At 46.6% G+C, this 27,386-nt stretch overlaps 1 protein-coding gene across 3 annotated transcripts in view; it reads right to left on the bottom strand.

Annotated features, from left to right (window-relative positions):
* TBL1XR1 (TBL1X/Y related 1) overlaps positions 1–27,386 on the bottom strand; it is a 375,211-nt gene that overhangs the window by 123,610 nt on the left and 224,215 nt on the right. For all 3 annotated transcript variants that reach the window (XM_015871583.2, XM_085513249.1, XM_085513250.1), the window contains exon 7: positions 20,119–20,296. The gene's annotated coding sequence lies outside the window, so the exon portion shown is untranslated. The remainder of the gene's footprint in view (positions 1–20,118; positions 20,297–27,386) is intronic.

Here is a 27,386-nt window from a genome sequence, read left to right as displayed (position 1 = left end):
CTGCAGCTCCCAGGGAAGGGAAGAAGCCCTTGGAGCTGCAGGGGGACAGACTTCTGGTCTTTTCCTGATTTTCTCTTGCTCTTTTTAACCTTATCTGAGCTCTAGCGACTGACAATAGCACCATCTGTATGAATCCAGGAAATACAAGGCAGACAAAGAACCAAACCCTGTCAATCATGAGCAGACAGGACACGATAACGCTCCTGAAACAAAACAAAAAATTTAAAGACCCTCCCTATAAAAAGGCAAAAGTTAATTCAACCACAAAAAACACAGCAAGACCTCTCCAGTGCCAAGCCCCCATGTTTTCATTGAGCTCTATCTTGTGCTTCTACTCCATCACCTGCTATTCACATGACTCCACTTAGCAACCGATCTGATTAGGCTTGTTTGTGCACTGGGTGCTATTATTTCTGGTTCAGACTAGTGCTTCCTTCTTTCTCTGTTTCCTCACATACAGCTGAATTATCTCCTTTCACCCAGAGCTCGCTGCATGGTTATCCCACTCCTGCACAGGAAAGCAGAGCATTCTTGCTGCTGCTGTTTTATGGCTTCGAAGGGAGGAAACAACACTCATTTTCATGCAAATCCCTACTGTCTATCAGGCATCATAGTTGTCAAGCAGGTCATTAGAGGCCTACTGTGTAAAATGAAGATTACTAATTGCAGCTGGAGAAATAATTTGCAACAGATAATTTATCCAATGGATTTAGATGTTTTTCTCCTTACAGAGTCCCTGCCAGCAGGTTGTGACTTCACAGGAGCCAGGCATCGCTTGGAGTGATTTTAACTCATTCTGTTCATGGCAGTGGATTCTGGCTTTTCACTATCACTTTTCCTGAGCTGGGTGCTCACCTGGCATTGATCTCAGGATGTAGGGTTTTGTTTCCTGGCTCAGACGTCAAAATAGGGCTGAAATAAGTAAACACCAGAATAGCTTTTCCCCAACACTGAGCTGTGTTTCTGCAAACACCTCAATGTAAAAGTAGCTTGGGAAACTTCCATTAAAATACATTTATGCAGGGAAAAAAAAATAGTAATTGCAAAAACTAAGTTCTACCCAGAGCAAATCTCACAGATCTCAGACAAGAGCCTGCGGTTATGCAAGTCTTATGAATGAATATCACCAAAAGTAGGAAAAAAGTTATCCTGCAGGGAAAAGGGGAAGGAATGCAGCCAGCTGCCAACATCCCCAAAGGCCTTGTAGTACCCTATGCACATCCATTAAATACAGAAGGAACTGAAAATGAAAACTTGTGTTGTGACTCATTGTTACAGGAAACAGGATTGAGCAAAGCCTGACCGTGTCACTGCGATGGAAATGCAAAACATGGGTTTGGGATAATTTTGATTGACTGTTTCTCCTCAGCCCATGACAAATTCTGTTGCTTTGGCTCAAAATGTTTATCTGATTCAGTCTGAAGAGAGAAATTGAAGCCTTCCATTGATTTTCTTCCTGCTACAAAAGTCAACGTGCTGCAAACATCAATTCCAGCTCGATGCACCCTGTGAGCATTCAGAGAAAGGTAGAGAATGAAGAAAGGAGGCAGTTCACCCAGTGAACTAATGCCAGTGCCAACGCACACACTCATAAGAAACCTTCAGCAACATCCACCATTTTTTAATAACAGTAAGAGGCAAAGTCACACCTAGAGCTGGCACAGCAAACCCCGAGTTGTGAAGGAGCTGCTTCATTTCCAGCTCATGAACAATACAGAGAACAGCCTCAGGAGGGTTAAGAGAGTTTTCAATGAATGAAAAAAGGACAATTTGTACCAGACTCCCTGATCCCATCTGCTGCGCTATGGGAGCACACGGTGTTCCCTGCGGTGACTCACCCTCTTTTGTGCTCACAGGCAGGGAGGGATGGGAGATGGAGCTGTGCTCGGTGGGGGAAAACACAGCCAGCGTTCTGAGCTCACCTGTTACTCTGAACCACTTCACATGAAGGCCATTGCAGGGCTCTGTGGTTCCTCAGCACGCACGCTAGCTGAACAGTGCTGGTGACCAGGGGAGAAGTTGGCCCTAGGATGGAGAAAGGAGCAGCAGTGAGGGACATGAGCTGTGTTCTCAACTCTGCTGTGTGCCAGCAAGTCCCATTTCTATCTGCAAACAGGGAGTTGCCACTCAGTTACACAAAGTGCTTAGGGTTCCCTGGATTTCCTTAAGGTCCTTATATTTTGGTATGCAACTGAGAAACACCTGTAGGCACCCAAATGGAGCCCCAAATCAAGGGGAATCATAGAATCGTTATAGTTGGAAAAAACCTCTAAGATCACCAAGTCCAGCCATCAGCCCACAGTACCTCCATGCCCACTGCCACATCTCCACAGGTCTAGAATACCTCCAGGGACGGTGACTTCATCACTCACTCCCTTGGCAGCCTGTGCCAGTGCACCACCACTCTTTCTGAGGAGAAATTTTTCCTAATATCCAACCTAAACTTCCCCCGGTGCAAATTCAGACCATTTCCTCTCATCCTTCCAAGATCCTATCTATTTGCCCCAGATACCTCCGTATGCCAGCAGGTCTATCAGCACAGCTGTGAAGGCACAAGCACCTGAGGGTAGTTTTATACAGCTTGGAGGTATTTAACCCTTTCTCTAAATAAGTTATTAAGAAAAAGTGTGTTTGATAGAGCTGAGAGAGCAGCAAACCAAATCAGGCTTAATTGTGCTAATTACCCAAAGCACAGCAACTGACTTAAGGTCTCTAAAGGGGGAGGTTGCATCCTGCCTCCGAGCAACACCTGTGTGCATGCAGTAGCCCTCATTTCTAAAGGGCACTAGAGTCTGAATCTCAGTCTCGTTCTTAGCACTGCTTGGGATCTCAAGCAGCTGATGCCTGGTGGCAGCCACACATCCCTACATCCCACCCAACCCAGAGCTGTTCTCCAAGCACCCTGGCTTGGGTCAGCTCAGACTCAAGTGCTGCCTTCCCAACCCCTCCCTGTGTTTTCATCCTCTGGCTGAAATCTGTAAGGAATCCTCAGGATTCACCAATAGAAATCATTTATTTATGGGTTTATTGAGATGACCTGGTGAGGCTAGAGGTTGCTGTGAGGGTATGGGTGTAATGTGGGGCACAGCCAGCCAGACCCCAGCACTGAGTCTTAAATACCTAAGGGCATTCCCGCAGGCATTATTGCTGCATTGTTGTGGTTCTTTTTTAATGCTGAACTGTATGTTTTAGAATACACAGATGTCTTTGTTCAGAATAAACCAAAAATAGCAGATTTTCCTCTGCTTAGCTGGGTGTTAAATTATTTACATTTCAAAACCCATAAGTAGAAACAATGACTGCATTTCCAGAGCCTGCTCCTGCTGTCAAATATCCTTTTCTCTTTTGCAACCTAATTTAGACTTCCTTTTTAGAGTCGCAGCTTAACTCCATTTCCAATTACATTAAAGGAACCAAGAGTTGAGGTTGTTATCTTGCCATTTCCATGCGCAGTGACAAGAGATGTTCCCCATGAAGGTGAGGGCAGCCATTGCTGTGCCTATGCAGGGGGTGGGCAATAGGGAGGTGAGGGGCATTCATTCCCTGTGGCCCCATTGGGCTCCCTTGCATGGAGCATCCAGGGAATAATGCTAAGGGTGGGTGGGATGCTGATCATGGGGCCTGGCGTGGGTCAGCAGAGCTGCTTTAATAGCAGCATAAATTGGAACTGAACAAGAAATGCTCTCAGACACCCCGTAATTTCAGCAGGCTGCCTCTCTGGCAGTCTGGCTGAGCCTCCACATCTGCAGGGTTTGATGAACCGCCACCTTCCCAGCACCTCCCAGCTCTCCTTTGCCAGGTGTTGGCACTGTGATTGCCAAAATCCTTGTGTGGGTGCCAGTCACCTTTACCCCTCTTTCTCCCAGTTCCACTCCTGTGTGTGTTTCTGCTTATGTGGTTACTGCCTCAGCCCACAGCCCTGCAAGCTGAGCCCTGGCCAAGGAGCAGCCATCTGAGCTCTGTGTCTGCTGCGGTTCACCCACACTCATTGCATTCGTTTCTCTCGTGGCAGAGCAGCATCCCAGCGGCGCGTGCTTTTCTTGGAGGATTATAAAAGGGATATTATGTATCTAGATGGAGTCTCTGCATTGCCAGCCCCTGTGATTTTATTACCCATCTTCTGATATTTGGAATTTTTCATAAAGCTCTGCTCTTGGATGCGAGTAATAAGTGAGGCTCTCAGCTTTCACTGAGAAATGAAAGGAAGCTCCTAGCCCGCATGTTTTAGAAAAGCTGGAATATGTGCCCGAAGGCACAGACTCCAAAAGGCAAATTAAAAGACCCAATATGTTTTCTTTCTTTATATTACAATTGTGAGTCAGGACCAGGAATGGGGCACCATTAGGGATTTATAGGTTCTGTGCTGGCCGCTCTCCATTCTCAGTAATGGTGCTGTGCAGAGGCACTTGGGCATTGTGAAGCTGCCTGGTTGTGCTCACCTGGTGCCATGCAGAGCTTTGGGACAAAGCACACAGAGCATCTCTGCAGAGCAGGCTCTGCAAAAGGTGTGGTTTGAAATGCACATACCACCTTATAAACCAATGAGATACAGAATTACTTGTACTGAGATTAAGGGTAAGACAAGTGTTCTCTGCATGCATGGCAAGTAGCATTTAACTGGGGTGGATGGCTCTGAAATTTGGAAGAAATGGGAGACTGGTTCATGCTTTGGAGGGCTGATGGCTGAGGAGGCTGCTGTTTGCATGCTGGGCACAGCTTTCTCATCCAAGCCATTATGGACAATGAGATGAAAATAATCACAGGCATACTGATTGTCCCATAACATCAAAGCCAAGGCAAACACCATCCTAACAAAGTGCTCCTCTGGAAGGCAGGGCCTTCGCAGACCCAGTGCTGCACCCATCCCATGTTTGTTGCACACACGTGTTTGGTTTTGGAAGAAACACACAAACAGCCCTTTCCACTTTGTGAGCAAAAGGACTACAAAAGGCACACACATTGCACCAGCTGAGCTATGGGCTCACAAGGAGTAAAAGTTTGCTGACCAAATACCTGTACCAGGCAGGTTTGGATTTATAACAAGTGAGTACATTGGAGGATGGTTCTCTACATGGGCTGCCCACATTACTCTTGGTTTTCAGAGCAAACCCTTCATGGTAAAGCTGTGAACATTTCCAATCCAAGCATTTCTTGGGGTGTTGGTGCCTCAGCATGGCCATACCTCCAGGAAGCAGCAGAAGCATGGTGGGTGTTTGCCAGTAGAGCTGCAGGAGGCCCCTAGAAACAGAACTTCCATAGGGCTTCCCAGATCATGGGGCTGCCAGCAAACCCCTACATGTGGGCATCCTCCAACGGGAACATCCCACCACACCTTCCCAGCTCCCCAGCTGCAGCAGGGGTCCTGCTGGCTCTGTGGGGCTGGGTACTGCTAGGCAGGGAACTGTGAGCAGCTCCACCTTAAGCTGAAGCTCTGTGAGCTCTCTGCTGGCCTCCTGCCATCGAAACCGCTGCAGGCTGAGCTGTCATCAGAAGAAAGTGTGTGCTTTGTGCGGGGAGGGGGTGGCCAGGCGGCTGTTTCTTCATTGATCTTTCAATTTTAAAAGCTTATTTCTGTGGTGGCTTTATTTTCCCCCCCTTCAACACAATGCATTTCAAATTGATTTTGCAACCCCTCACACTACTCCTCACAAAGGTAACTGTGATAAATGCCCTGTTTTCTGGGGGGGAGGGCCTCACCAGCATCCCAGACAGAGACCCCCAGGGCTGCCTGGAATTATGGAGGCTCCCTGAGTGCCCCCTGCCCTTGGCACAGCCCCTGAGTCCCCAGCCCTGCTCCCTGTTTTCCATCCTGCGCTTCCTGCTAATCACACCATCAGTACTTGTTCTGATTAACCGCCTAGGTCTCCATTTAATTAAAACATACTCTCTTTTGGAAGAGCCAGAGGTTGCAGACAGATTTTATTCCTTTCATTCCAGATTGGATTGGCGTTAGCCATCAATACTGGGGGAACCAAAACAGTTCACCCTTTCCCTGACTGTGTCAGATACATCACCAGCTGATTGCTCAGACAGTGACATTTTATAAGCCTAAGGATCTCCAGATATTTAGCCACACTTTCACAGGGTCACTCTTTTCCATTAAAAGACTGTGCAAAAAACCAAACCTGCAGAGAAGGTCAACACAACACTAATGTCATAATGGAGGGAAAGCAGTTCAGGGGCAGCTCCTGATCCAAGAGCAAGTGGGTCACAGGGAATAGGTCTGGTTTAGACTGAGCAGGTCCCCTTGGAGCCCAGCAACAAGCAGCCCATGGGGCTCACACCCTCTTGGAAGGGCTTAAAAAGGTCCCATGTTGCAGAATGCTGGCAAGCAGGAATGTAGGGTGTGGAAGGATGTGATCACTTGCAATTAACCCCAAGCAACAGGCATGCAATAGAAAGCCTGCTGTGTTTGCTTTGCTGTGAAACAAGCAAGAACTTTGCTCATTCCTGGCCGTGCCCAGAAGGACATTGCAGCCCCATTGCAGACCCACACACTGCTGGGGCACTGCAGACTGACCAGGCTCACTTTTGTCAGTAACGCTTCAGTGCCTCATTACCAACTTCAAAAGTATTTGGCTGTAGATTACTTTTGAGGTTTGGGCTGAGGCCAAGGACTCCAGCAGGAAAAGTCAAACCTAAACAGACGAGTTCAGGTTCAAACTTCCCCAGCCCGGCCACGGGGCGTTCCCCTCTGGGTGCAGGGAGAGCCCTTCTGCAGGGCATGGCTGCACAAAGGGCATGGGAGACATTAAGGCATTTTCCAGCAGCAGCTAATGGCCCATATTTCATCTTGCAAAAAACAAAAAAAACCCCAAAAACAAAAAAAAAAACACCAAAAAACAAAGAAACCCACCAAAGTTAATAGTTTGTTCCTCGGTGTTTCACTGTGATAGCAGCCTATACCTGTTGGGATTTATTTTCTTTCTACACCCACAGCTCATGGGGGCCATGGGATCCTGTTGAGTTTAAGGCACTGCACAGCTTTGTGCTTCAGATATTGCTTTCATCAGGAATGGCTTCCTGTCCACAGCAATGCCCACTCTCCTATTACTGGAAGAGGGACCCGATGCCCTTATCTCTACCTGCATGGGGATGGGATGCTGCTGCCCGACCCTTAGGGCAGGTCACCAAAGCAGGGTCCAACCTCACAGCTGGAGCTGTTGGCTGCCCCCTGCCACGTGCTGCTGCAGCTCCCTGCACCCCAGGGAAGCTGTCACCTACAGGGAGACATCAGCTCTCCCTATGCTGGTAGCACCTTTTTTCTGCTTGAATTGCTGCAACATCAGCCAAATAAAGAGGGACTGCAAACAGCCACAGAAAGCAGGGGAACTCCTAAGGCTCAGCATGTCGGGAATATCCAGCTGCTGTCTGGAACAATACAACAAATGCCGTCGGTTCATCCCTGCAGCCTTTGACACATAAATTCAGTAACTAACCTGACCTGTGGCTGCTTCTCGGAGAGACCAGCCGAGACATGACAAATATGCCCCTCAGCATACCAGGGCTGATTGCCGGCAGTACTATGGGAATAGCTCAGAGCTGTGTGGTTACAGCAGGAAAAACCAGCATGCTCCAGGCACAGCCTGCAATGCGAGCATGGCAACAAAGCACCATGTGGGTGTCCTCAAGGAAAATCCTCACCTTCACAGGGAATGAGTGTTGGCTTGAGGAAGGTGGGCTCGCATTTTAGGGTCTTTGCTGGCCACCAGCATGGCCATGGGCTGCTGTTCCAGCATGCCAGGCGGCTTCCAGGAGGGATGGTTTCCCAGCAGAATGACTTGGACTCACTTCAGGCTTTGCTGCACAGCTCTTATTCTGCTCCCATCTGCCAGGGCCATTTCAAACCTTGAGTTTTAACATGTGATTTCACAACACGTGGCTCTGGGAAGGGTGACCAGCCTGCAAATCAGCCCCCTCCAATCCCCAGTCAGGCGCTTTACATTAAGCAATTAAACTGAGCAATAAATATCACTTTGTTGTGAACGAGCCTCCATTTCCTTTTCTATTTTAATAACAATAATGGTCAAACTTCTGTTTAAGAAGCACTTTCTGGTTCTATTTGGAAATGTGCCAACCTATTCAAGAGACATAAGATTTGTATGGGGAGGCAATAGTTTTTATTACGGCAAATTATATAATTAGGAAAGGGGAAAAAAAAAAAACAACCAACGCAAAACCAACAGTGGAGCTTTCAGGCACGCGATCCCTTCTCTGTGTGCAGGGAAATGCAGTTCTGCTGCCGGGCAGTGCACACACTGCAGGCATTGCTGCAGCCACCAGAGCCCACCCAGGGCTGGGGGTCAGGATGTGGTGTCCATGGCTCCTGGGAGGACCCTGCCCTATTGCAGCCCCATGAACAAAACTCTGTTCAGTACCTGCCAGCCCCAAGCAGCCTGGCTCTCCTAGGTGCACACATGAGCTCGCTGTTCAGAAATTTACATTTTTTAAGCGTATGATCCAGGCACGTGGGATTCCCACAACTTCTTCTGGCACAGCCTTTGCTTCATCTTTTGGACTGGAAGCCTCTTGGGGCAGGGACTGTGGTTTTAATTATGCACAGCTCCCAGCTGAGCAGAGCCATCAGTCCCTGCTAAATGAATAAATAATCACTGCAGCAAAGCACAGCCCCTTCCTGGCTCAAACCCATTACTGAAGTGTTTGTAGGTCACTGCATATTTGTAAGCAGAACTTAAATAAGATATGTGGATTGGGAAACCCATAAGAAATGTCAGACTGAACTCCAAATTCTGCAATGTATTTTGATGATTAGAGGTGGAAAAAAACCATTCAGTAGATAAAACTGATGCCAGGTCAGGACTAAGGGCTTCCACTCCTCACACCCAGCATCAGGCAATGACTTTTGGCCACGGCACTGGTTGCTCATTCAAGTTTGGTTCTGAATTCCCTCCATCCTAGTGAGATGTGGAAATGGACAAGGGCTGGGTAACTTATTTTAATGATTTCCCAACCATCACAGAAGGAGCTTCTCTAGTACATGCACTGCCCTAACATCAAGCAGACTGGCTGCCCAGGAGGCACATATCCTCTGTGCTCTCCCAGTGCCACCAGTGCCACAGGCAGTGCTGCAGCAGAGAATGCTTCAAAGCAGAAAAAGGAACAAAAACCACAGACAGTGCAGATACACACAGCAGGCAGACATCAGGGAAGGCTCAGGAACTGACAGTGAATTTGGACCCGCACAGACAGGGATCTTTTTGGGTAAAAAGACACAGATTATTGCAGGAAGTCTGAGAACAATGCTTGACTATTTAAGGACAGCAGTGTTTCCTTTCTGAACATCAGCATCATTAATTTGCTTTGGAGTTCAGCCAGATTCCATCTGATGCCTGCTCTCCTGTTAAGGTGGAAAAGTATGCATAAAATCTTGCTCAGTGTTTCCCAAACATAATGGCCCATATCTCTATTCACATGCATTAAATCTTTGTAATCTGTCTGTGATTGCCACAAGATGTTAGAGAAGTATAAATAAGCTCAAAAAAGCTTCTCAATTCCTGGGTGAAAAAAGGGTCACTGAGGAGTATTAAAATCTAATGTTGCTGATTACTGCAGCTGGGAAGGTGCTGCCTGGACACTTTTGTTTTGCCCCAAGTCTTCTATTTCATCCTAAAGCACATAGTGCCCATCTCCAGCCTCACCAACCACACAGAGCTTCCACCTCCCATCATAAACAGGGTGCAAAAAGCAGAGATGTGAGTGACAAGTCATGGGCCAGTCATTGGAGGATAAATTACACCAGGTTGAGAAATTCACAGGAAAGGACGGGGTAAGAGCCATTTGTACAAGGAGTTAAAGATTATTTCCAAACATTAACCACAGTAACTGAAATCACAATCGCTTTGCCACACGCCTTTCTCTGTACGTCAGACCTGCAGCAGAGCAGACCAAATAACCTTCTCCATTAACTGATTGGATGGAGCTTCTTGGCATTTATTCTGCTGGAGGCAAGGTGCTTTTCTCTGGTTTGTAATTATTATTTTTTTTTTAATTCCTTGCCTCTACCCAAACACGTCTCCTGCCCGTGTGCTAAAGAGCTTAATTTCCCCTTCATTTTCCCCCTGCTTCTATTCCTTATGTCGCCACTGATGACATAGTTTGCTCTAGGCCCAAGTGCAAAATAGATATTCAAACCATGGATCACTTTCCTGGATGAGCAAGGGTTTGTTGTAAGGCAGGTGAGGGCAGGAGGGGTGCTTCTTATTTCTGAGCAATGGAAGGGGCAGCTCCTGATCACTGCCCTCAGGCTCCCAGCATTAGGCTGGGAAACTTGCTGGCTTAGGCTGTCTTTCCAGCTGCTTTCACTGAGAACAGGAATCCCACAGAGATCTGATCTTGATTTATGAGGGCTTGGGATCCCTGATTAAGCAGTTAGGAGTGCTGAAGCAATGCCAGCATCTCTTTGCAGCAAGCTTTCTTAGTCACCCATCAAGGACTGTGAGCTGTTAGTGAGTCTTCGGTCACCTTCTTCTATTGTTTTGTGGTCACAGCCCTGACACTCTTTCCCTATTTCTCTCGATTTTGGGGCTTTTGAGACAAGTTCTAACCCTGAAAACAACTCTCAATTTGATGCATGTTTGCCTCACTGAGGATACGACTGTTGAAAATGACATTTTTTCTTCACTGCTCATGCAATGCTTTGACTGTTAGAGAAAAACGAAATGCTTACGAGTTACCTGGTTGAGTAAAGATCACACTGGGTGACTGAAGAGCATCATTCCCAGCCTGCCTGCCTCCAGCAAACCCCATGCAGCCTTAAGGAATGGGGTGACCACAACAATGTGTCATCTTGCTCATTCCGGCTCCTTGGATCCATGTGATGTGACTGTCATCCCAAAGACGCACTGTGCTCAATGGCTCTGTAACACTCAATGACCAACAGATGTTCAGATTGGATATTAGGAAACATTCCTTCTCAGAAAGAGTGTTCAGGCAGTGGCACAGCTGCCCAGGGAGCGATGGGGTCACCACCCCTGGAGATGTTCCTGTGGGGATGTGGCACTGAGGGATGTGGGCAATGGGCACGGTGAGAGTGGGTTGGGGTTGGACTTGGTGATCTTAGTGGTCTTGTCCAACTGTAATGATTCTATGGTTCTATGGAGAGAATGAGTTCCTTTAGCTGACAGCTTAGAAAATACAAGAAAGGAGAAGAAAAAATAAATAAATTAGATCCTATCACATGGCTTCTGCTTGGGTTTCCAAAGCAGTGGGAGCAGGGCATGGCTGTGAGGCTGCATTATGCAACAGCGATCCCTTTGTTCCCTCCCACTTCAAGATTTAGCAGCAGGGAAGCAAAAAACTCCCATCTAGAAATGCAGAGGGGGGAGCAAATGTTAAGAGGATGCTGAATCCCTCTGAGCTATTAATGGAGAATTGCATAACAGCTGCCGCGGGGTTGCTAGGTTTTGCCACGTCCCTGCGCAGTGTTGGATATTAACAGGGCTTGTGCTTTCGGTGGTAGCTGTGAGCGGGGTGCGGGTTTCCATGGAGCTGGGAGCGTTGGCTCTGCTCATTCACAGCAAGATCTTGCAGTGCTTTGCTAAATCCATCTCCCAGCGAGGCGGGTACCACGGAGCCTGCGGGATGCGCGGGGGTGTGCCCGCCTCGCCTTGAAAAAGCCATTAAAAAAAAACCTTTAAAAAGCGAAATTCAGGAACGATGCCTGCTTTGTCTCGCCTGGCAGCATCACGCTTTAACCCTCCTGTCCCCAGCACTGCAACGTCGCCCATATGTGGGTCTGCCCTGACTGCTCCCAGTAACACAACGCCCACCTCCGGCTCCATGTCTAAAGCATCTTCACGGAGCACACGATGCGTGTTTTAGCACGTTGGCTTTGTGGGATCAGCCCGCACTGGGGCTGGGTGCTGACATGCTGTGCGTGCCCTTGGTAGGGGAGAAGGGCAGCAAGATGCCAGAGATCCCACATCTCCGATATGCATGTGAGCTCAAACAGCTTTCTGTTGTGCCTCTAATTAGGCTAAGTGGAGTGCTGGATTCAAGTGCTAATTAGAAATGACCACTCTAAAATACATTAGGATATTTAGGGCTCTGCGCTGTTTGCATATTCAGGCTACAGCTCCTGCTGTTGTGTTTGTGTGAGTAATGAGATGACTCCATCCAACTAATCCCTTTTAACCTGTGGCATTAATTATATTATTTTATATTTCATTGTATACTATTTTATTCATTCTATTTTATTATTTATTATTATCGCTATGCTTTCTTTTATTGTGACAGCTACACCGTGTCTAAGGAAATGGGTTTCTAGCTATGGGAATACACCCACAACCTCACTGGGTGAACTTCACCCTGTTCCTGGCAGCTTCCTTGCAATTTCTGTTGTGTAAAATGAAACTTCAGGGTTTTGTGGAGCTGAGATCAAAGTACAGGTGGGACTGGGCTCAGGCTGTAAGCCAAGGGTTTGGTGTAAGGCTGGTACCAACCCGGCTCTGAGTCCAGTGTGGGCTTGGCCTAAGTTCAGCTTCACTCCCAAAGTCAAACTGATGAACTTCCAGCCCTTAGATGGATGAATATGGACATATCTATGGCCTCACAGAGCCATAATTTCTGCCCGAATGCTTTAGTATTTGGAAATCGTAAATAAAGCGAAGTGAAAAGGACAAGCCCCTTTAATCTACAAGCGGTGTGCTAAATGATGGCGGTAAATCTCTGCTGGCCCCACAGCAGGTTGATTGGCACACCCAAATAGCAGCGATTTTATCCCACGAAGCAAAAAGTACGTATGGAGATCAGGTTTTGGAGAACAAAATCATACCCAGAAGGCTTTTTCCATTTTTCCATCCCTTTCTTGTAATCTCCAGATACTGCTCCTTTAGTGTTTGAGTGACGCTAAGTGAATTAAGAGAGAAATATCATTATTTTTAAAGACATGGGCTCTTGACGAGGATGAGATGGGACCAGCGAGCAAAGAATTGCAAAGAACTGATTCTGCTCTCCCTGTGTGTTCTGTAAGGCAATCTGCAGCTTCAGAAAAACCTTCCCTTTCTGTGTTGTCTTATTTACTGCACTGTGCATCCCAGCCTTCACTTAGGCTGAAGAAAAAGAGAAGAAGGAAGAAAAATGATCAGCTTTGACAAGGATGCTCACACATTTCTCTGCAGGGGGAATGCTGGGGGGAATGCATTTGTACCCTACAGCACCATTGTTTCTCTTCTATAATCCCCACTCCCAGCATCACATAGGGACCATCAGCATGGTCCTCTGTTGCCCTGGGGCTGGGGCCCAGAGATTTATTGCCAGGTCATTGCTGGTGAGGAAGTGCCTGGAGAGGAGGAAAATCTGCTCTGTGGATAGCCAGGGCCAGAGACAGAGCCTTGCTTCCCACCACGCAGAAGCAATATCTGCACCTGTCTGTACACAGCATTATTTCCCAGGTACCTGACTTGTAGGTACAATTAAGGACTTGTAAATCTGAGGAAGTCTTAAATTAAGGGACAAAGCTGTGCCTGCAAACATTTGTGCCTGTCATTTTTCAGCTCTAGCAGTGGAAGTCCTGTTAAAGTGAGGATGAAAAATTGGTCCTATGTCAATAACCTGCATGAATGATGCTTGAGAAAACTGGCAAGTCATCAAAAGGCCCTGTTCTCTGCTTAATTCCCTCCCTGGCTCATTATGGATTACCACGTTTTGTCTAGTTAGTGGCATGATTATGGAAATAGAAAAACCATTTTTCTCTGCTTCTTATCTAAAAGATAAATGAGGCACATATAATTGGCTCAAGTTATCATGCAGCAGTGAGCAGCGGTGATGCAGCTCTTTTCTGTCCTCAGCTTGAAGTCCTGAGGCAGAGTGAGCTGTCAGCATCCTGCTCTGGCTGCTTCCTACCCCAGCACCCACACACAGAGCCAAAAGCAATATGTTTATTAAGGGCTGATGTTTGTTGCCAGAAAAGGCTGCTCTATCCCCAAATTAAGCTTTCTTTCCCCAGATTAAGCCCCAGATTGGAGATACCCAATAAGCACTTCCTTTAGGGCTGCTGGGCTGTGCTCCTGGACCCAGTTACAGCTGCCTCAGATGGAGGGGATCCCTCAGTTTGGGCCCCAAATCAGCATTTTCTACTTAAAATCACCTGCCAGAGTTCAGCAGCTGTGACGATGGGGTCACACTTGTGCTGTCATTGCATTTCCTCAAGCCTCTGAAGACGCTATCAAGGGATGTTAATTGGAAAACATTAGAAAATGCCTCAGCAACTCCAATTCAGACAGGGACCTTAGGGATAACGAGAAAAAAGAGGAAAGCGTATTGGTTTTCTTTTAATTCTACAGTGGAAACAAAGAGCAATGGGATGGAAACAGGACACTTTCCTTCTGGTTTATGTTTTCAAAGCTTAATTCCTCTCTAAGTATTCTCTAAGCATTTCATTCAAAGCCTGCTTCTAGAATCTCCAAAATAACAGCTGCCTGATGTGCTCATTATTGTGTTCAATGCATAAAAATAATTTGCCATTTTCAGAAGCAGCCTCTCCCCCCTCCCCCAAGTTGCACTTTTCACATACAGAACCACGCTAATGAGCAATCCATTACATTGTCATCGCACAGTCATTATTTTCCCAGATGATGGGCAGATGACAGGAGGCTGCAGGTCGTGGATGAGCAATGAGAATGGATTTAGAGAAGCAGCAACCCCCCACTCTGCTGCCACTGGGAACCCCCAGCTAATGCATCCTGAAAATACAGAGCTCTGGAAGTGTCCCTAAATGTGGGATTTCACAGTGTTCTCCAGGAAGCATCAATATTGATGTAATAAGGAAATGGAGCTGCAGATGCTAAAGTACTTACTGCATTTTTTTAAACATGGGGACAGCTTCAATTATCCCGCTATCATGTTCTAAATAAGGTTGATTAATCAAGGTTTAAGATAACAGAAGGAGTTTTCTATGCCATTAACATGTCCCCGGAGATTTGCCCTTCTTTTGGGTAATGGGAATCTTCTGGTTGTGAAGACACAGATAATAAGGATTTATAGCAGCACAGCGTGCAGTGTGTTCCATAAGGGACACTGTGAGAACATGGGCACATGACAGCAAGCAGCTCCAATTACTTAGCTCCCCACCAGCACGCCAGGACAGGGCTGCATCCTCCTTTCCCCCACCTCGTGGCTTGGTTTTCCTCCTTTCACCATTTCCCAGTGTTTCTGCTTTGCACATCCCCTTCTGGCAAAATAAAGAAATAAATACATAAAGAAATATGTAAATATTAAAAAAAAAAAAAAGGGGGGGATAAGACCCACAAAGGTCTCTGGCTGTTTCCAAATTCTCCAGCCACAGCCATTTTCCAAGACCAGAATTGGACTTTCCAGACCTCACTGTGGGTCTACTGGCCTGAACTGCACCATGTGCATCACAGGTGAGGTTTTCTCCTCAGTATATTCTCCAATTTCCTTTACATAGTAAAATACAAGTATTTGTTGTTTTCCCTTGTTATGTATTTGCTACTAGGGCTTCCAAGCCCAATGGCTGTCATGTTGAAACGCAGTATGTGGTGGTTCCTATACATAAGCATGGAAAATGCAATACTGCATCTCTGACTTATTTCCACACTCGTTTCTTCCAACAGATGTGGGAAATCCCCATGGGCTGCGTGGGCACCTCGGGTGCTGCGAGTGTGAGTGTGTGTGGGTTGGTTTGGGATGAGCAGGGGGGACTGGTGGGGCTTTATTGTGCCTTGTGAAAACAGAGCCCGGAGAGAGAAAAGCAACACTTCCATTTGAAAAGAGGGAGGAAAAAGCCAGATAAAAGATACACACTTTTCTTCCAAGACAGACTGCTAAATAGGCTCTTCTTGCTCACTGAGGTTCAGTAATGCGAGTTGACAGCATATTAAGGTTATTTCAGGTTCTTGTGTCTCCCAGGGTCATAAGCCTTCTGCTATGCATATTAATCCATCTTAGCATTCCTCCGAGTAGCTACGTAAGTAGGGCAATCGGTTTAGCATGAACCCTTTCCATTTACAGCGTAGCTGGGAGGAGAAACCTCCTAATTAACAGAATACCCACAGAAAATACAGAGAGATTTTAATATCATGGGGACATGGCACAATCTCCTGCTATTACAGAAAGACAAGCCTTCCTTGGAAATATTTTGGGGCCCAGTGGTGGGAGCAACCCCAAAGCAGTGCAGTGCTGTGCCCCTGGGTGCTCCCACACAGCCTTGGGGGTTGGCACACCTGAATGCATTTACTGTCTGTTTACAGGTCAGGGGAACCCTGCCAGCTTCCCTGCACTGTTAAGGTGACATCCATGAATGCTGAAAATAACAGTACTCATTTAGAGCCCAATGGGTTCAATCCTCTATTCTTACACCATGTTCAGGGTGGCTGAGGGCCAGCATCCAAATTATATGGCTGAGTCTACAAATCATTTCTCTGGTGCTGGTGAGAGGGTGAGTTGGGCTGCCAGTGCAGCCTGGCTGCATCCCTGGCTGCATCCCTGGCTGCTGCAGTGATGGAATAATAGATGGCCTCAAACCTGGCTCTGACCAATGCTCATGGCCCATCCTGATCTCAGTGCAAGCACCGGGTCTGTACGTAGGCCACTGGTCCAGCACATCCCAGCCAAGCAGAGAGAAGGCTTCTCCAAGAGAGAACACCCAGGGGAAAATTTCCTAACAAGTATTGTGTTTGCATGGAGCAGGCTAAAACCAAATCCACGTGTGGACTTCTGACTGCCTTCTCCTGCCACAGGGCCAAAAAGGACAAAAAATGAAGATGATCTTATTTAGGAAAGCCCAGTTAATATTTTGCCTACTTTCTAACATACTGGGGAAACCAAATGAAAAAATACAATTTGTAAAAGACGTCTTTAATTGGTTTTACAAGCAATCTGTGAATCTGTAGCATAACTCCAGTGACTTCAAACCAATGAGCAAAGAATGAACGTCTCAAGAAAGAAAATGCCACTCAGCCAATGGAGTAAGTGAAACAATAAATGAGTGCACATTTAGATCAATCAATAAGGCAATTACACAAAATATTACAAGATCCGCGATTAATTAGGGATGACAAATTCCCCAAAAGGATAAAACATAGGAAAATTATAAAGCCTAAGCGAGAATCAAGCTAACAACTGGTGAGAAGAGCTGGTAGGACTTAGTGCTGCAGCGTCCCATGGGACTTCAGCCAAAGGTTATAGAAACAATCTGAGCACTTGTAAGATGGACGCATGTACTCTGTGGTACATGTCGTGAAATGGAGGGTATTGGGTGGGAGGTGCTCCCAGTGCAGGTACAAAGCAAATGCTCACCTTCTTTGTCTCTTGTTTGAGCTTCATCTACTTGTTGATGGAAAGTCTCCTATGCATTGTGAGTGAGCTTTTTTTCCTCCTTCACTAGGTGCTGTAGAGCATTGAGATGCTGCTATACAAAAGGCTTGATGGCCTGAGGATTGGTTGCTGTGGGAGCCCACAGCCGGCAACCATCCCTGCCCCACCTGTGGCAGCTACGAGCTGGGTGGCCAGTGATGTAAATCATCCCAGGCCGGTATGTGGGTCTATTTATTTTAACACTGTAGAGTTTGTTCCTTGTCCAGACAGTATGTAAGGGTGAAGTGCCAAAATCTGCACTGATGTATAGCTCTCACCCTCAGATTTATAATATAGCAAAAGCATAAGTCAGGATAGAAGACTGAGAAGGAGCTGGACCATGCTTCTGCCTGTGCTGTGTTTAATTTACAAGAGAGCTGGAAATCACAGAACACATCTGCCCTCATACAGTTTGGCTTTCCTGCAAGATTCAGTCTTTGGTTCATCTTTTGCTCCTAGCAGCCAATGTGGCCAAGGGGAGATGCAGTGGAGCAAAGCTTTGTGCCTTTGTCTTCTGACAGAACAGCACGGAGCTACCAAATGGGAATTACACTTTTCTACACACTTGCAGATTGACATTCATTCTCCTCTTCCCACACCTCGATTTATTTCCCCTCCCAACCCAGGGCACTGCTTCTTTTTGCTCCAGCATGTTTGAACCCTGGAAGAACTCAGCCTTGGGACTGAACTCATCATCCAGAGGAGAGAGACATTTTGTCTCTCTGGACAGGCTGGTGAAACACTCCTTAATGTGGTCACCTCCTTGTGTGAGGGACAGCCAAGGCAGGCTGGCTACAGGGCTTCCAGGTGCAGGAGCAAATCCACATATATACAACCAGCTTTTCAGATACAGTAGGGAACCCATTAAGCTTTGTGTGGTTATGCAAGCTGATACAAATGCCTTATTAATTAGAAAATCAATCACGCTGTCCAGCTGATTGATGTTAATCCTACATCAAGAGGGGGGGAACAATGGTATAATCAAGACAAGATCATTTCTTCCCATTACAGGGAAAGGGACAAGGCTGCGTTTCAAAGTGATTCTGCTGTGATGAGCTGCAAGGAGATGCATCATGTGCTAAGGGCTCTTTTAAGATGTGGCACATTATTGTGATCAATAACACTCAAATTGATACTGGATCCTGAATCTAAGGAAATTTTATATGAAGATTAGAGGAAATTATAATATGATCAGAGGAGGTCACAGAGGAGGAGAGCTGTAATTATCCATGGGCAGACTTAATAAATAGGGTAGACCCGGAGAAATGAGAAGACGGCAAGAATATGTTAAGGGTGGGGAAAGCTTTTCATGGCATCCAACTAATGCTTCAGAACTATAAAATCATTGATTTCAAAAAATTGATAAAACTTCAAAGCCTAATCAGAGGCAAACATAGAACAAAAGTTAAAGGACCAAATCAGTTCTTTGCCTGATCTGCATTGTTTGCAGCCAGTCCTAGCACTCAGGAACTGGTAGCAAACAGCCCCAGCAGCTGTGTTCATAGCGTCCCAAGGCAGTGTGCCCAGCCAAGAATTCTGAAAAATGCAGGATAGCATCACATTAAATGATTGGAACATGATTGGAATACACACCCTTCAATGAGAGTCAGCCTTTGCATGAAGCAAATGCTCATTACCGTGCAAACGCATGTTGTTTTGGTTCCAGGCTAATTGTTGTATAGCATATTCTATATAACATAAGACAAAGCCCCAAGGCTTGTAAGCCAAGTAGAATGCAAATTACATCACTGACACAGCTGAAGGCTCCATGCAACTTTAATCAAGGGGGCTGCAATGTATTCATGAGACAAACAAGCAGGGCAGCTCCATTAGAAGGAGTGAGCCCTCAATACACAGCCTGACTAATAGGCTGGAACACGGCTACGAAAACGTTCACCTTGACCACTGAAGACTGAGGATATTCATGCTTGCGGAAAGCGTCACAGTCATTGTGTGCCAATGACATTTAGCATTTCTGCAGCAGCTTATGGAAATACTCCACGCTCCAGTGGCTGTTCCCTTTCTTTCCCATCTTTATCATTGTCTGTGGTATAGGAGCATGGGGAAAATTCAGTGAGGGTTTGGGCTGCACTGGGCTACAAACAAACACACAGGTAACCTCTGCCCTGAAGAGTGATTGCTCTAAATAGACACAGTGATCAAGAGAAGGAGCAGAACAGGAAAACAACTGAAAGAGAATAGAAGAGCTGGAAAATAGGACTCTACAGTCAGGCTTCCACCTGATGCAAGTAGGAGTCATTCGTAGTAAGAAAGCCAGCTAATTTAGGGGGCAAAAGCGCTGAAAATGCCTGATAGTGTGGGAAACTGGCTCATCAAGTGGTGGTTACTTTTGCATGCTGAGCTCTTATGAATTCACTAAAAAACCTTTGCAAGTGCCCCAGGAGACACAGAAGTTTTGCAATGGTTCCTGCTGGCTGCTATGGACCTGCCTCATTTTGCTCTGATGTGAGCAGGTGCTCCACGTGTCCTGGGATCAAACGCACAGCGGCTCCCCATGCTGCTCCATGTGCTGTGCACACTACAGCTGAAACGTTTGCAGTTTCATAACTCAAGAATTCAGAAATAGATATAAATTTACACATTCCACCATAAACAGATGGTGCCTTTGGCTGCCTCTCGCTGCGTTCCTCGAAGGTAGCACTGGGTTGCAGACATCAATCTTTCTACAACAATTTCTGTTTGTAGGGGTTTGTGGGTTTGTTTTGGTTTCCCATTCATATTTCACACTGCAGAGGCTGAATGAACACGTGAGGAATTACTGACCTGTTTCCTGTGCCAGGAGGTGCAATAACAGCTGGAGATGGCCAGGAAACAAAGTTCTGGCTCTTGATACTCTGACGTTCAGGAGGACTGGTGTGAGCGAAGTAGATACCAAGTTTGTACCCGGACTTGTTGGCTATCCTGAAGCTTTCTTTGGAGATTCTTCCAAAGCTACCTCTTTCTGCAAAGAAAAGAAAGAAAGAAAAAGTAAATGGCTAAAGAAAAACTTCTGCTAGCCCTGCTGATGCACAGGATGTGGCTATATTCTGGAAGCAGCAATATCTGAGCAGGTTGTGTGGGTCCTCCTCAGTCCAGTATTGCTTCTGGGTGGGAGCAGTTCAAGGGAACAGCCCTCCTGGCCCTGCATACTTAGGTCCAATTCCAGCAGAAAAGCTCATTCACGAGGAAATCTGGGAATGTGCCCACAGGGAGAACTTGCAGCAGTTTCCATGTTTGAGCACAGCTGCCCCAAGGGCCAGGCACAGCTTGATGGCTGTGGGTCTGCTCATCAGCTCAGCTGCCTACAGCTTCCATGGATGACCACCATGTCTTCACGCCACCCATGTCAACTGTGCCACTGGTTTCTCTTCACATGAAACTTAGCCCAAGACAACTCAGTTCGCACTGTATCCCCCCCCTGCTTCACCTGTGTGGGCTGCACCAAGCAGTGTCTGGGGCAAGTGGAAGCTTTGCAGAGGCAGAACTGGTGGCATTTATAAAACCACATAATTGTTAAGGTTGAAAAAGACCACTGAGATCTAGTCCAACTGTCAACCCATCTCCACCATGCCCTCTAAACCCGGTACCTAATTCAGGGGCTTATCATGTAAGGGGATACATAATAATACATGCTCCTGCCACCTGGACCACCAGGAGAAACACAGCCAAATGGCGAGAAAATCTGGGGAGGTTGACATATTACAGCAGTGGATTCCTTCAGCATCTGAGCTGACAGTGAATTTATTGGGGAGGAAATGAAGGAGAGATGGCAAGAGGCATGAGCGACCGAGCAATAATGCTCAAGGGAAGCAGCTCCAGTTATTTCTCAGCCATCACTCAGAAAGGGAAGGTAGGCAGCTCTTCAAACAGCCTGTTTAATGCTGGCACCGTGCAGTAACAGGAAGCTTGCCAGCATATTTCATTAAAATACCTTTCCATCCGTTAATAATCATTCTCTGTGCTTTAATAGCACTTCCCCTCCAAGATTTCCAAGTGAACCCATAAATGTCAACTCAACCTTGAGAGAGGAGTATTCTTAGAATGATTTTATACCTGGGCAAAGGGAAGGACGGAGAAATGTCTCACCAAGGCCCTGCACCACAGCAGCACTGCACGAAGCCAAACAACCAAGTGGCTGTTTGCACAGGGAAGTCCTGAGCCAGGAACCAAATCCAGGACTGGCGACTCTCATTCACAGCTTTTCCCCTTCTAATAAAACTTTCCACAGACTTTGCACATGAGATGTTGTATGCCAAATTCCAGGAACAAGTTAATTGGAAACAAATGCACGGCATGAGCAGGAAAAGTGTGTTTACAGTGGCACCATTGCCCTACCACCAACCTTCCTTACAATGGGCTGTGTCCCAGTTTTCTTCAGAACTGATGGCCCTGGAGCTCCTCAAGTACACAAGGAAATGGGTGACAGCAATAAAAGTGGTAACAATAGTGACAGTAAGCAGTGGATCAAAATCTTGATCCTAGAGAGTAATGGTATGAAATATGCACTTGACCCTTCAGTGGTGTTCTTCAAAGAACCCAAGGCTATTGACAGTGCTGGGCAGAGTAATTCCTCCATGGACATAGTCCAGTCACTGTGACAAAAGTGCCATAACCTCGATTCAGAACAGCCTGTGCACTCAGTCCTGAGTGTTTCACAATCACATTACGTTACGATTCCATCCCAGCCTGTCTGGAGACACTGATGTGTCCTCTGCACTCAGAGGCAGATAAGTGAGAAACCACACGTGTTTCTGCTAAAGCTGTTTGTAATCCCATATCGAAATAAGCTTCTGATGTTTTATTATTTTGCATTATTTTTCTGATTAAAAAACAAAACAAAACCGAAACAATAATCAGCAAAGCCACAAATGCATAGTGACATTTTGTCTGTCCTTCCCTGGGGCTGAGTGGGCTTCACTGGAGACTACTACAGCATTATCTCATAATATGACACCACCGTAGGATGCAGCTTTGCTAACAGCCTGGCACCCAGCACAAAATGTCTCTGAGATTGAGCTTTAAGGGGGTGGAAAATCAGGTTTTGAGGGCAGTAGGTGAAAATGCTGCAGCAACGTGTTAAGGAGCAGTTTCTGTATGTCCTGAATGAGATGGAGCCCGAAGGGAAAAGAGGACATGGACAAGCATCAGTTCCTCACAGTGCCGATGCCCAGTCCATCTGCCAGCCTGCTGCTTGACCCAAGCCCTCCTCACACCTGTGCTTGTGTTTCTAAGCCAAGCAGAGAAAAGAGAGGAAATCATATCACGATTGTCCTTCTTTTGAGACCAGCAGAGTGGAGCAGCCCCTGCCTCTCCTGCCTGGGGAGACAGTGGGAGCAGAGCACTCTGGTGAAGCCCTGCATGCAAGTGTACACACTGATATAGGCACTGAGCTGCCCAGCTCACACGGAGACTTGGTGTCACTGTTTGTAGTGAGCTATAGGCAGGAAACCCCAGGTACAAGCAAAATACTATGATTTTTACCCATTGCAGTTAGTAGATGATATTCTGGATGTCCAATAAATAAATAAATAGATGCAGTGTCACAATGAGAGTTGTTAATGAGCACCCAGCCCTTCAGATAAAAGGCTGTAAGTGCAGAGTGTTAGAGCTGATAGTTTTATTACGCAGAAGATAAGCAGTGTCCATGAACTGGCATTCCCATGTGGTACTGCAGGCAGAACAAGCACTGACAACCAGTGGGACCTCTACCTGCAATCTTCTGTGGGAAAACCATGAGCAGAGTGGGGCTGAAACACCTGGCGAAAAGTGGAATCTCTCCACACGTCTGGGTTTCAGCTCCAGTTGTATTCTTCTGTAGCTCTTACATTTAATTCAGGTTAATTAACACGTTCACGGCTCTAGTTGCAGATGTATAGGTTTAGTGCCACCAGCATTGCTGTGGGGTCACAGACGTGGTGGAGGAGTGGGGCCGGGCTGTGGCTGCCCACAGGGCTGCAAAGAGCCTGCACTGCAGCCCTCCGATTTCCTTACAAAATCCATGATTTTCTCTCTTCCATTTACTTCTTATGGAAATTAATTTTGAAATATTGTGCAATTAAAAGAAAATAATGTTTTCCTTCCCTTGGCATGGAGAGCTTTCTTCTGAGCAGGAGGGAGGGCTTTCTGAACACATCTTTCCTTTTTAGGGAGTTGAACGGAGGCTCCTATCCTCTTATGTTTTAATTAATTTTTGCATAGTTGCTTCATTAATTGATATTTATGTATTGCTTGTGCATAAATTCTGGAAACAGTGCGTAAGAGGATGTTCTCATTACAGCTCTACAAGGGCTTGGCCAATGCTGGAATATTAATAAAGGCAGACGCATGGATGAGCACAGCTCACTTCCCTGCATCTGAGGCTCCAGTCCTGGGTGACACCATCAGGGAACTGATGCTGTATGAAAGGGATCTTTGTGTGCTGTGGGATCACCACGCCTGTGCAGGTCAGAGCCAAACCATCAGGGACACTGCTGAGGATAGTGCACTTGGCACTGGGTTCTGCAGACCCTATGAAATCCAGTGAGCACAAAGAGCATCTTTGCATGTATGTCTGCCATGCCTTATGAAGGGTGGTATTAAAAAGAAACACAGTATTTGCAGGAGCAGACACTCTGAGACTCCTGGGTGGGATCCCAGCCCCCAGCAGTGCCACAGCCCCCCTAACATGGGCTGAAGCCACTTGGGGCAGTGGCTATGCTCCTCCACTGAGCCCTATATGCCTTTCAGCACAGCCCTGACCTGGCACTGAGCTGGCGTTTTGCCGCTGACTCCCAGCTGAAAACCTCTCCCCATGCCCTTCAAAGGCATGCAGCTGCTTGGAGGGGCGAGTTATGATCTGCCCAATGAGCTATTGTTATCTGAGATTTTATTAATCATTTACTGCATTTTATGAGGTTAGTCACCTGCATCGTCTCTATGCTGACACAATAATTTACCCTTACAAGGATGAAGAATAAAATAAAAGATCATTTACTGGCAGCTCATAGTGCTCTTATCGGGTTACAAAGGCAGTAGGTGGAGAGATATTTCTGCTGGGGATTCAAAACGGAAAACAAAGGCACAGCAGGCCACAGCCAAAAGGGTATCGCTGAAGATCGGGTTTATATCAAAGCAAGTGATATTCAATTATTCAGGGAGCTGGAGCTGAACTATCCCTCCCCATAGGTCTGTGAGCTTCTCACTGGCTCAGCAGTGGTAAGGGCTACCCAGAGGTCAGCAGGCCACAGGAGGACACCGATACCGGACTCATCATGTAAATACGAGAGGCATTAGAAAGCAAAGAATGAGCTCAGCCCCCACTCTAGGTGCCCCTTAGTCCCACAAGGTCAGCTGTGGAGCTGCCCCATGGCTCTGCACCTCATGAGAAACCCACGAGGTTCCACAGAGCTCCCTTTCCACGGAGGGAGCAAAATGAGAGCGGTGCACACAGCAGCTCTCATGGTGCAGCCCCTTGTAGCAGGGCCCTGGGAGCCTCCCACTGTGTCCTCTGCACTCAAACCTCCTCAGAAACATTGCTCAAAATAATTGCCTGGATAAATTTGTTGGTAAGCAGCAGCACGGCACAGCGAGTCTTTATAACTCTCTCTGATTATTTACAGCTGCTTGTAGACCACTCTTAAGGCCATTACTCACCACAAGTCTCCTAATATAATGCTTCTAAGGTAAGAAAGCGTGTCCTTGGTGGGCTGGGGGCTGCCAGCCTGTGGTTGTGCAGCATCTCTAGCATCACCCTGGGCCAGGCATTGTCCAGCTATGGCAGTAAACAGCCCCCCTGAAAGCACTGATAAACAAATATGCAGAAGTCATGTATTTTGCAAGGGTAGAGCCTTCCTAGCAATAATTAGCTTTTAAACATACCCCCGTCCTGTATAATAAATGAACAGCACAGTAAATGTTATGAGAATAATTCATTATTCATCACAAATAACAAATGGAGGGAATAATTTACCTCTGAAAGGGGCCCACTTCTGTCAGAGCCGCACCAGGCTCCTTCATGCCAGCCCTGCAGGCCCTGAGTTTGGTGGTGCACTATAACACAGCCAAAGCTCCTGTCACCTTTTGTGCTGTTTTGGCATCCATGCAGAAATACAACCTGTCTTGGTATCCTGTATCCCCAAGGCTCGTAGCCTGGGCCAATCCTCTGCAGCATGTAACTGCTTTGCAGAGCCCCCGTTTCCCCCAGAGACCTGAGAGCCCTCAAGGCCCTTTCAGGGGCACAGTTGTGGACTCATTCCTGTTTTATGTCTGCTGATTGTTATTTGTTTATTGCTCTTCATTCTCTTGCGTCCCTGGTGCTCCAGATGACAGACAACACATAAATCACTGCAGCAGAGCACAGCGAGTGGGGAAGAAGTGTATAAATGAATGTGTGTGTGCTGGCGGAACAGGAATGTTGGGGGATCCTTTGCTTATCCACTGCCATCAGACACACAGCACAGTGTGTCCAGGGATCTGCTGGACCCCCAGTTGCTAGGGATGACTGAGAGAAAGCCCTCAGGAAAGGGGTCCCCCAAAAATCACTGCAGGTGCCCAGCTGTTCTGGGGCAACAGTGTCCCCTGCAGATAGCTGCCATCTGTAATTTGTTTCTTTAAAAAACCCTAGGTTTACACGTGCAGTCAATAGACCTGAATATGAAAACTAAAATTCAGCATCCTGTTTTTAGGCAGTTATTTTTATTCTAAAATCTCACCTATAATACTATTCCTGGATGTGAGTAGGCTCCAAGACATTAAGGATAGTTAAAAGTATCTGCCCGTTATACAGCAACTGCCCTCATGTGAGTTTAGTTTGGTCTGTTTTCCGATGGTTCCAAGCTTTGCAAACTTGTATTTTAGAGACTATTTTAGAATAATGACTTCCACAACGTAATTAAGATAATGCCAACAAACTGCCTTCTGACCTCCAGCAGCTCAAAATATTCACAAACATGCTGACTAACTGGGTATATTTGGGGCTCTGTGGACTTTACAGCCCCGAATTAAAGACAAAGAGGGGATTTATATTTAAATCAGTGTGAACTCATGAAACTGCAGTGTGTGCTGACAGTGACTTCAGAGAACACAGCAGTGCTGTGCTGGAGCACTGGGGGTCACAGGGAGCACAGCAACACCTGGCAGCCTCGCTGGCATTGACCCATTCAGTGTGGGTCAAAGGGAAGTTTATCAACACTTCGACCCTTTTAATTGGCAACACATCTTCCCAGGCTTTACTGGTCAGCCTTGAAGCCCAACCAGCTCCCTTGTGAGGAATTCGTATTTGGCACGCTTACATGAGACATAATGTGGTAACAGAGGTAGCTCTATATGTATGGTAATTTTTAGAGCTGAGTGACATTTCTCAAATGGATGAGTTCAATGAAAAATGCAGGAACCAACAGCATTGGTGAAAAAAAAGATTAGAAAGTGTACAAATGTTTCATTGGAACATGTCAAAAGAAATGGTTTGGAGGAGCAGAGACGTTTTGTTTCAACAGCATCAAAATAAAATATTTTGACTTTTTGTTTTGAAACAAGCTTTGTGGTTTAAAAACTGACCTATATTTTGGAGAAGTTTTAAGAGAACAAAGAGCATTTATTTTCCTGTTAAGGAAAATGCTTAGTTTTACTCATTCTCCCCATTATTTCAGTTGGTTGGGGGTTTTTTCGGACGTGACAACCAAACAGAACAATCCATATCCAATTCTCTCCTTCCCTGTTAGCATTCATGTAGCATCTCCTGCTGCTAAAGAAAAGCGTCATTTCCACCTGGTGATGCATCCCTTCTGTTACTCAACATCAACGTGCAGGAACGGGTGACCTGGTGGCCTTGGTGCAGGACACAGACATGCCCCACAGCCGCCCCCCATGCCTGACTGCACCTGGGCTTGTCCCCGCCAGGCTCTGCCCTTATCAGGCTGTTATTTAACAGCACAAGTTAATGAACAGCTCTGTGCTCTGCCAGCAAAATGAGAGCCCTCACTGGCGCTTATCTCCTGATCGCGCGGCAAGGGAGCAGCAGAACAAAGCCGAATTTGTCGTGTCCTATTGCTCACTACCTGAAATGCATGATAAGG

Source organism: Coturnix japonica, chromosome 12, assembly GCF_054131305.1.
Source record: "Coturnix japonica strain WE chromosome 12, WE-NBRP24, whole genome shotgun sequence".
NCBI lineage: Eukaryota > Metazoa > Chordata > Aves > Galliformes > Phasianidae > Coturnix > Coturnix japonica.
The sequence above is the reverse complement of the archived record's forward strand: the minus strand, read 5'-3'. Positions and strand labels throughout refer to the sequence as shown.